This window comes from Melanotaenia boesemani, chromosome 5, assembly GCF_017639745.1.
Source record: "Melanotaenia boesemani isolate fMelBoe1 chromosome 5, fMelBoe1.pri, whole genome shotgun sequence".
NCBI classification, from domain to species: Eukaryota; Metazoa; Chordata; class Actinopteri; order Atheriniformes; family Melanotaeniidae; genus Melanotaenia; species Melanotaenia boesemani.
Window position 1 is genome coordinate 38,176,082 of NC_055686.1, and position 10,725 is coordinate 38,186,806.

Genomic DNA, 10,725 nt, shown 5'->3' on the forward strand with positions numbered 1-10,725 from the left:
AGGGTTAAAGAAAGCTAAATGGATGGTTACATAACAATAAGACTTTTGCAGGAAGAATGATTCTTAGCTGGCTACAAGTGTCCAATCACAATTAATCCCACTCGTCCTACTGCTTGGCCAAATAGTCATGATCATATAGCATTCAACTGGCACCAAAAGTCCCTGTTAAAGGGGCTAGATAATGACTATTCCTTGATTCCTAAAGGACTAAGTGCATTTTACCTGAAAGTGTTTAATCAATACATTCTAGACTTTTTATTTTTATTGTTCTTTTCCTTACTTCTAAGTTTTAAATGCAGTTTTACAACCACTAAATTAATAGCAACCCTCAGACTTGGCAGTGGGTGGCCATTGCTCCAGTGGGAAGTTTAGCCTTCACCCTGGCTTTGACCATATCGTAACCTAATACGAAAGGCTGCAAAACCACCCCAAAGACATTTCTTGTTCCTTCACCATTGGCCTTTCTTCCACTCAATCTTTTGTTAGCTGGGAACGTACTGGTGAAGAGAAATATAAGATAAGATAAAATAAGACACAAAAAGGAAGGCAGTATCTATCAATGTGCTCTAGAAACTACAGACATAGGAGATACAGTCGAGAGGAATCATCCTAAACTCTACATGCTACAATAACATCAGGGACAGTTTGAACCCTGGGGTAAGTGATGTTTAAAGACAGATATGCAATTTCTTTGTTTGGTTTTTCTTATGCAAGAAACACACGTTTTCAACTTCTGAAATTTTCTGAAAGTGCAGCCTTCAGCACTGTAGAAACCCCATACTGGAGCTGCATTAGACATTAGGATTACCAATAAATAAATAAATAAATAAATTTAAAAAAAGAAATTGGGATTACCAAAACATAAATAAATAATAATAAAAAAAAAATTAAAGTCATTGGGAATACCACCCAGGTAAAATAGTTGCTTTCTCATTTCCTGCGTCAGGATAGAAATAACCTCCAGCTACAAGTATGGAGCCCCTAATGGGTGCTATCTGGTCTGATTTAATGCCTTTATATAGCACCATAATGTATCAGTCTTTTAAGTAAAGCAGCCCTGGGTGGGAATAGCAGAACCCAGCTAACTAGCTCTCCTCAAGAGTGCACTCTGAAGAAAAACAAGCACATCCACAAGGAGGCTGTGACAATTTACTTGGTCAACATCATATCTGGCATTCCCTTGGCTGGATGAATTTTAACAAGATCCCTTCACTGCAACCTAGAGGCAGCAGAAAACAAATCCAGGAGCAAAATTTTCTTGACTCTAAATCTAAGAAGGAACAGAATTTAGAATTGATGTGCTACAAATTGTACATTCAAGCAGGGACATTTTTAGTGCATATGCAGCACTTTGGAAGAGCAGTATAATATCGGCATGGCTCAGTATGGCGGCATGACTCAGTAGGCAGAGTAGTCATTCTGTAGCCCAAGGGTTGCTGGTTCGATCCCGGCCCGGAGAGCTCATGTTGAGGTGTCCCTGAGCAAGACACCGAACCCCTAGTTGCTCCTGATGGTTCGTGGTTGAGTGCCTTGCATGGCAGCTTCCAACATCAGTGTGTGAATGTGTGTGTGAATGGGTGAATGTGACGTACATGTAAAGTGATTTGTATAAAAGCACTATATAAGTACAGACCATTTACCATTTACCATATCTGAGCATGAAAATAAGGAAGCTGCTCTCAAAGAGAAAAATTACACTCTCGGTTAAAGCTACTAATATAGACCCATAAAAGTGCCGTGTGATACAGCAGATTTGTGAGACTAACAAATATTTTTCCGAAAAGCAAGCAAAGAAGTGGCAAGTAAAAGTAGAAATAAATACATTGCTCAATAAATAAATAAATAAATAAATAAAGGGAACACATAATCATTAGCAGGTAAGTGAAAGTCAGTCATACTTTTGTGATACTGATCTATCGTGTTAGGAAGTAACTAGTTGACAAAGGAATGGTCCTGCAGGTGGTGGCCACAGACCATTTCCCTGCCTTCATCATTTCTGGCTGATTTTTGGACAGGTTTGCATTTTGTCAGTGCCCCCACCACTAGAGGTAACATGAGACAGTGTCAGCAACCTACAAGAGATGCTCGGTTAGTGCAGCTCATCCAGGATGGCACATCTATGTGTGCTGTGGCAAGAAGCTCTACTGTGTCTCCCAGGACAGTATCGACAGTATGGCAGAGATAACCAGGAGACAGGCCAGTATACCAGGAGATGTGGAGGGGGTGGTAGGTGTGCAACAACCCAGCAGCAGGACCACTATCTCCTTTGTCCAACAAGGAACATTAGGAGCAATGCTAGAGCCCTACAACGTGACCTCCAGCAGGTCACTAATGTGCATGTTTTGCTCAAACTGTCAGACTCCACGAGGACGGTATGAGGGCCCAACATCCACAAGTGGGGTCTGTGCTCACAGCCAAACACCATGCAGCGTCATTAGTGTTTGCCAGAGAACATCAAGATTGGCAGATTGGCCATTGGCACCCTGTGTTCTTAATGGATGAGATGGTTCACATTGAGCACATGTGACAGATTTGAGAGAATCTGGAGAAGCCATGGACAACGTTCTGCTACCTGCAACATCCTCAGTATGACCAGTTTGGCAGTGGGTCAGTGATGGTTTGAGAAGGCATATCCTTGGAAGGCAGCACAGACCTCCATGTGCTAGCCAGAGGTCCCCTGACAAATTAGGTACCAGGATGAGATCCTCACACCCAGTGTCAGACCATATGCATCCACAGTGGGACCTGGGTTCCTTCTAAGGCACGACAATGCTTGGCCTTATGTGGCTGGAGTGTGTCAGCAGTTCCTGCATGACAAAGGCATTGATACTATGGACGCCCAAAAATCCGACCTGAATCCAATCCAGCACCTCTGGACATCGTTTCTCGTTTCATCCACCATCACCACACAGACTGTCCAGGAGTTTACAGATGCTCTTATCCAGGTCTGGGAGGAGATCCGTTTTTATCATCAGGAGCATGCCCAGATGTTGTAGGGAGTGCATATAGGCACCTGGAGGCCACACACATGACTGAACCTCATTTAAAAAATGTCTCCACAGAAGTTCGGTCAGCCTGTGAGCTGATCCTTCTATTTTTATTTTGAGTATGATTATCAATTTAGACCTCCATGGGTTAATTATTTTGATTTCCATTGATCATTCTTATGTTTATTTGTTCTCAACACATTCCACTATGTAATTAATAAAGATTTTCAACTGGAATATTTTAATTATCAGGATCTAAGATGTGTTGTTTTAAGTACTCCCTTTATTGTTTTCAGCAGTGTAGGTAGATAAAGATAATTTTTCTGTTGGCCATTAAAGGCTTCTGATTGTAATCCAAAGGGAGTTATGGAGGTCCTTCAAGTTAATCATTATAAGGTGGTTGGGCCCATCAGTTTTTAGATATAAAATGGCATGTATCAACTCCTCCGAACTGATATGGTTCAGAGCCAACCTTCTTGCACCAACATGGTGTTTAGCTGAGGGGATTCTGCAGGGGACAAGTCTTCCCACCTCAAAGACCGCCTCAGTTGCATAGGTGCTTTGTAAATCTGTATCAGTTTCCATCTTGGTAGATGCTGCTGCACTACTTACTGTCATTCAGTCATTTCTGCCTGTGTATTCACGACCCACCCACAATCATCCCCACACCGCAAACCCCCAGACCCTGCACTTTCTGCATTTTTCAAAATTTGGCAGTGGTTGTAGTTACACAAAAAGTAATTACACTTTAAGAAAGACTGTCAAATTAAATACTGACATCATGTGATGGCATGAAACATGATCATATGATGAGGACGGGATTAGTAGTGTATAGGCAGGCTGAAGTCAAAACTGTAGGTTTGAAGTTCAACATAAAGTGCTGCAGTGGAAGGCAAATCCAGGAAGTTGGTGTTAAAAACAAACTGAAGCAAAGATGTTGCAAAAACAAAAAAAACATCTAACACAATAAGAGATCCATGTGGATCTGGGATTGAAAAATATCAAGGAACATGTATTGCATACTGGGTCGGATGATTGGGTGGATGCAGGTGGGTGATGAGCAGCAAAGAACAGGTGGTGACACGGTGATCCAAAGAGCAGATAAAAATACCTGAAGGCATCTTGAGGCAATGACAGTTAACAACAGAAAAAAAAAATCTAACTCAAACCTACCAGAACATATAACATGACAAACCAAAGAAGAAAACCACTAACAAGACAGGTACAAGAAACGAACTAAAAACAGAAAGCTTCAAAATGACAATCAAGTCCAGAGAGTCTAAAGAAACAAGCACACACCAAAAACCATGACCGAAAAGTTTCCACTGTTCCATCCTGGACATTAAACTGCCAGGCTGAAAACCTGGTCTTTGTCTGCTCCTTATACAAATGCTTCATTTTCTCTAAAGCCCATATGATTTCTTTAAAAAAAAACAAAAAAAAAAAAAACAAGAATAAATACCATCAAATCGAGTTTTTTCAATGGGATAACCTTGAAGCAGGAATTCATACACATTTCGTGAGTACATACCCCTAATTGGTAGAGTGAAGACATCAGGGATGTGCTCAAAGTAGTTTGGGATGAGAGTGCTGAGATCTTCCACTTTCACTCTCCCCTGTCTGACTGGTACCTAGGAACTATCTGGGACAAAAAAAATTGGTTCTTGTATTTTGGCCCATATATGGTCATGCACACCACAAATGTTGCTCCCTTTAATGAGAAAATCAACCATGGAACTTCTTTGTGTTTGATAGAGAAAGAAAATAGAACAGGTGTGAGAAATGATGGATCAGATGACAACTGTTTCTGGACAAAGTGTAGAAACAGTGTCTCTGTGTCTGCTGTTTGTCTTCTCTTCTGGAGATGTTAAAATGTGCAAATAGCCCAGGTCCAGAATTATTAGATTATCTGGTAAAGAGGCAAATGGCTGTATCAGTATAAACATATGGACTAATATGTGGCCTAAATAATAATAATAATATAAAAAAAAAACAGTGTTTCATTCTGTAGCTTATAAACACCTACACAGCAAAATTGGGTAGTGTTAACTGGTGTCAGATTTTCCAGTGAAAAATATTTTGAGTTGCACAGTGTTGGACTCGGTGTTGTTCTGAGCACCTGCCGTGTTGGAACAGCTCTGGGGGCGGTGCTACGTGAGAGAGTTGAACGCAAACTCGGAGTGAGAGTTGGTCCAACATCCGGTCTCTGACGGCGGTTTTTTCCTCCTCAATTCGCATGGCGAGACGACAAGTCGGATATTTCGAATACACTAAAAACGGTAAGAACCTTACATATTGGCTTTTACTAGACCCCAATAGTGATACATAACAACAATTAATAAGATGTAATGTATGGAGGACAAACATTACTAAAACTGGTATGTACGGTGTTAAGCTAGCTTGACTAGCAAGGAGCGGTTTCTGTCGTCGGTTGAGATTTTAAAAAAAACTAAACTTCAATTAAATTCTGTTGTACTAGTATTTACGTGTTCAGAATTACGCTTTAAGCAACTGTAAGGTGTTGTGTGTAATGTTTGTCCCGCAACCGTAACGTTCCCTTCATTGAAAAAAAAGGCGGATTTTTTAAAAGGTTCGTTAGGATGACGAACAAAGGATGGCAGTATATCAAGTCATTAATTACCGTGTTTTTATTTTTTTTTCATGACAAATTAGTTTGGTTATAATTCTTGGATAGCTTTTGTCAGCTCACTGTTCACAAATGGCGTTTTGGAAGTCGGACATTGGAGATTTAGAAACGGGGCTTGAAAAGACGACAGGTCTGCAGCAGCTGCAAATAGCGGGAAGATAGAAATTCTATTAGGTCATTAAATCATTTTCCCTCCCTCAGCAGTCACAGCAATCACACGTACAAGGTTTGGATACTTATTTTTCAGATAAATGGTAAACCAATGAGTAAATGAGCGTTTAACTTCTTCTCTTGATATAAGTATTTGGTAGTACCGGTGCAGAAATTTAACCTTGACTTAGAAAGATTGTTGGTCACTTGGTTATTTGTTTAACATCTTTCCGTTTTAAAAGTGTAACAGCGAGTGTTTTCCACTTTGCAGCTCCTGTGATGTGCCATCATGTTGCTGAAAGTTAAATACGAGAGTACTAAGAAGTACGTCAGATTACAGGCAGGTTTCACCTATCGGGAATTCATCAGTGAAGGTGAGTAGCCATATTGTTTAAGAAAACATGTAGCTTTCAAAGACAGGAGGAAAACTATGGTAAATTAAGTATATATATGCCATCAGTGATGTTGATAGCTACATGTCCCGTGTCTTTGACGTATTAAATCTGAAAAGGACATAGTAAACTCGTCGAAACATGTTTGTCACCCACGTACATTGTCAGGCTTAGTTTAGCGGCACCCTCTTTAAAAACAAAAATCTGTTTGAAACGAAGCCCAACGCGGAGTCAGTAGTTATCCTTGTTTTGATGACAAATAGTGCTATTTTCGAGATGTCTCTGAACGCAACACAGCTTCGTAAGTTTCGTTTTTATATCCTCAGTTACGAGGCCGTTTTAAACCACTTTCTTTGACTGGTTATTGTTCACGGACGCCGTTGTTATAGGTTGTTTGCTTGGAGCATGATGCACCAAAATATGAGACTGCAAACTCCAGCAGCTGGATTAAGTTGTTCAACCCGATGTGATTTCTGCAACCTGCGTAACACCACACCATGAGTCTGTCTGTGGTTGAAATGGATGAAACAGAGTGCAGAAGTAATTTTTCCTGCTGGTTGTACAGTTCAGATATATCCAGATAATTACTAAATTAAAGCAAACGCTGATTAATGATAAAACTACATCCTTGTGATAATTAAATCCTTCCTTATCTTGTTAAACTGTTAGCATGATGCTGAGTTCTGGTTTCAGCTCTGAAAACAAAAATCTTTTTCACCAACATATTCTATTTAAAAGAAAATTTATACAAGTAAAATCATATTGTTATTGAACCAATCCAAAGTGCAGTAACTGGTGTGATTAATAGTCTTAAGGCCTCTATTAGGTTGAATGATTGTGTAGTAATTCATGGTGGAAGCTTGACTATGATCTTTCTAAGAGTTTTTTTTTTTTCTTTTTTTCATGGGTCAGTATGATTTTCTTCCACAAAAGGAATAAACAGGCAGAAATTTTTAATTTGGGGATTTTAAACTGACCAAATCATAGTAATTTAAATGTAAGAGTTTTTACTTTAGGAACTGTACTTTAAATAGAAACCAGTTTGTCTGTCATTGCAGAGACACAAGCAATGAAATTAACAGGAAGATATGCTCACCTTGTAAAAGTTGTTTTCTTGTGTACTCTGATGTAGGTAATGGCCAGTTCAGAGCATAACAATACAGAGATTTCAAGAATGTGAATCTTATTTTAGATTTTCATTGTTTTAAAATTAATCCAGTTATCTTTAATTGATTTCACGCTATCATCTTCTTGCAGTCAAAAGTAAGTTTGGGCTTCCTGATTCAGCTGAACTTCAGGTTTTTGATGAATCTGACACAGCAGTGGAGGAGGATGTTCTTCTTGAACTGATAGAAGCCAGTCCGAACATATGCCTGACTGTATGTGACAGCTTATTGGGAGGTAAGTTCTGTTTTTATACATAGTGGTAAAATTTTTAACTGTCCCCCTCAACAAGGTGTTTTCCTTATGTTCCTCACTACTGAACCAAATATGACAGGGAGGTGCTATCCATTTAGTCAAATAAAATTGAAACAGGTTATGGCCCTGGTTGCAGTTCCTTTTAATGCCTTTTGCGACATTGAATCCCAATTCACAATGTCAGAATTTTCCGTTCATTCATGTTAAGTCAATATGGTTTCAGATATGATCTCTACACCCTTGAACAGCCTTGTATCAATGGTGTCATCTTTTTTTAAAGTTTTCTCTCCTTTAGATCATTCAACACCATCTTCCCTCACTGATACCATCTCTCTGTCATCAAGTGACACTGATCTTCACAAAGAGTTAAGTATTCCCACTGTCGGAAATGGATCGAGGTCTGAGGTCAGAAACAGATCTACTACAGAGGTTTCCGAGTCCGAGGCTGCAAAAGAGGTACTTTCCATGTTAGTACAGTAATTTGACTATAGGTCACCAGAAACATTTAAAGCAAATTTAGGTTATCATGTGTGCCCACTAATTTTTCATCTGTCTGAGCATACAAACAAACTTCCTGAGCACTCCTTCCACACTGTGGCATGTCAGTTTCACACTCACACTTGCGAGGATCCCATTATCCAGTGGCCATGTAATCAAGTCAGCTGGAATCTCTAATCAGAATGATTTCAATTGGATAGATGGAATACCATAACGTAAAAGAATCAAATTACAGCAGTAATATTCCTTTAGTTTTACTTTAAATGTAAGTAATTTGGCCCACATACAGTGAAAAGAACAAAAACCTTATATCTCATTGTGCTGTAACGCAAGCATGGGATACAGTGTAAATTACTGTTAGTCTTTGTCCATCCACTTTCCTGCCACTTCTGTCTCTGGTTACATTTGCTGGCTCATTAAATGTCCCCAGCTTGAGTGACCCATCCGAAGCATTCTCTCTAAAACAGTACTTTTATGTTTGGTGGTGGTGGGGAGGAGGAGGAGGGGGGGGGGGGGGGGGGGGTATTACTAGTGGGTAACCTTGTCACCTGTTGCTCAATGGGCTAATGAGTTAGTGTACTGTTGTTTAAATTATTATTATTTTCTCTACTAAACTTCCTTTTCCTTCCATATGTGAGTAGATGGTAGAAAATGCCTTGCGTGTAAAGCCTGGCGGTGAGGATGTTCTCGGAGAGTATCAGTCAAACACTTCACTGACACATCGTACCCGGAGGCAACTTGTCAACATATTGGCTAGCCATATGACTGAGAACCATGGGTAAGTGTTAACTGAAGAAACTGTTTTAATTATTGTGAAACCATTTCAGCCTAAAAGGACTTGCATTACAATAGAACTGAATGAATGTTCAAAATGCATTTGACTAAAGTGACGCTTAGGAAAACCCACTGTTAATAGAGGTGCTTTGGATTTTGTATCTTTTTTTTTTTTTTTTTCTCCTAAAGGAGGATTCCTTCCCGCAAGCATAAGGAGAAGTATGCCCTGGGAATCGTGACACTTTTTCCTTCACTCAAAGATCCTTTTTCTCCAAAGGGCTATGTGAGTTTTTAGTTTGAAATATACCAGAATACACCCCAGTTTCTACACACTGTAGAGTCATGAGGATGCAGATTAACCATTTTAAACATCAATCATAACTATTCAAATCCTCAAAGTAGAAATTAATTGAGTCGACATATAACTAGGGCTGTCAGGCGATTTATAATTTTAATCTTGATTAATCTCGCAAGTGTCCTTACTCATCTTAATCGCAAATGTCATTTCTATCCTACATGTATTTTTTAACAAAATGTTTTTCTCAAAAGTAAACATTACTGTCTACAACCACAAGTGAGTGCTCTAGGCTTGTGACAACTAGCCTACAAAGATTCGTAAATGGCGTTTTTGCAGAAAGAGGGAGTATTTTTCAGACAATAGCTGTACCGTATTTGCAGTGAAACAAATCCATAACTAACATGTTTATCCTTTTGTAGCACTTGTTTCTTTGTAGTATCAATAAAGTTAAGTTAACTGGTGTTTATACTTTTACTCTTTACTTTTACTTCATTCATGATACTCTTTATTTCTTTTACCTTTTACAGTTAAATGTAAAGCTAATAATTAAAGCTCAAATTCTACTTTGTCTCTAACCCGATGTTGCCTGGGTGACACATGTTGAAAATGCTCCTGATCTTTTACAAGCATAAACTTTGATCTGGGAAGTTTTACCACACATATGGCTGTCATCAATCATCTCAACTTGTCAGTATTTCTACCTTGGTTTGATCATCAGTCTTTGCCACATCGTTGCCCAGGACATCAAGCCTTTGTATATTCTTAGTCTGTTCTTGCGGTCTACAATTACTTACTGGTCGCCCCTTTGCTTCGAGATCTCGGCTGCCGTTCTGAACTCTGGTTGGTTGTTCCCTCCTACTCGCCTGGCACCACCGTGCTCCCCATTTTCATTGTAACGTTCACACCAAAAAAAACGGGATTCCACTCTTATGTTCTTAAATTTAAATCTTCTTAGTTCTATGTCTTCTTTTTAGGAAAAATTAATTTCTGCAACCACAATGTTATTTTTGTGGTACTTCCTTAAACTGCAGGATCAGGTCGGGGACAGGCCCTGCGTGCGTTAATCGCTCATTAAAAAAGTTAGTTCTGTTAAAAGGAAGTTAGGTTCCTTTTAGGTGTTAATTTTGACAGCCCTAGATATTAGATATGAAATGTTCTGAATGATCCATAAGTGATGAACCTTCTGTTCTGATGTATGTTATTTCTGTGTGTTTCTCTTATCGATTATTTGAATAGGAGCACTTTTATGATGGGGAAAAAGGCACAGGATATTTAGCATGGCGCCTCAAGACCATGTCAAGGAAAAGATGTCAAAGGCCAGCGAAGGTAACGACGGTGGTACAAGAACAAGGACCAAAGCGCAGAAGATGCCACACTGCCTCAGCAGCTTCATGGAGATACCTGCAAAGAGGCAATATCATTACTCCTTCACTGCAATGATGATGGAAGTGTATTTGAGAAGATGAAGATGACCTTTCAACATCGCCAGGACCTGGTTTATGACCCACAAAGAACAACAGATATCTTCAAAACCTTTCCACGATTTTTAGATGTCAAAGG

General features: G+C 39.4%; 1 long non-coding RNA gene across 1 annotated transcript; it reads left to right on the plus strand.

Moving 5' to 3' along the window:
* The first annotated feature begins 8,802 nt into the window (after nt 1-8,802).
* On the plus strand, nt 8,803-10,500 carry LOC121640313. The gene is made up of 3 exons (XR_006010438.1): nt 8,803-8,871; nt 9,057-9,150; nt 10,402-10,500. It is a non-coding gene; the product is annotated as an uncharacterized LOC121640313 (long non-coding RNA).
* Nucleotides 10,501-10,725: the final 225 nt, after the last annotated feature.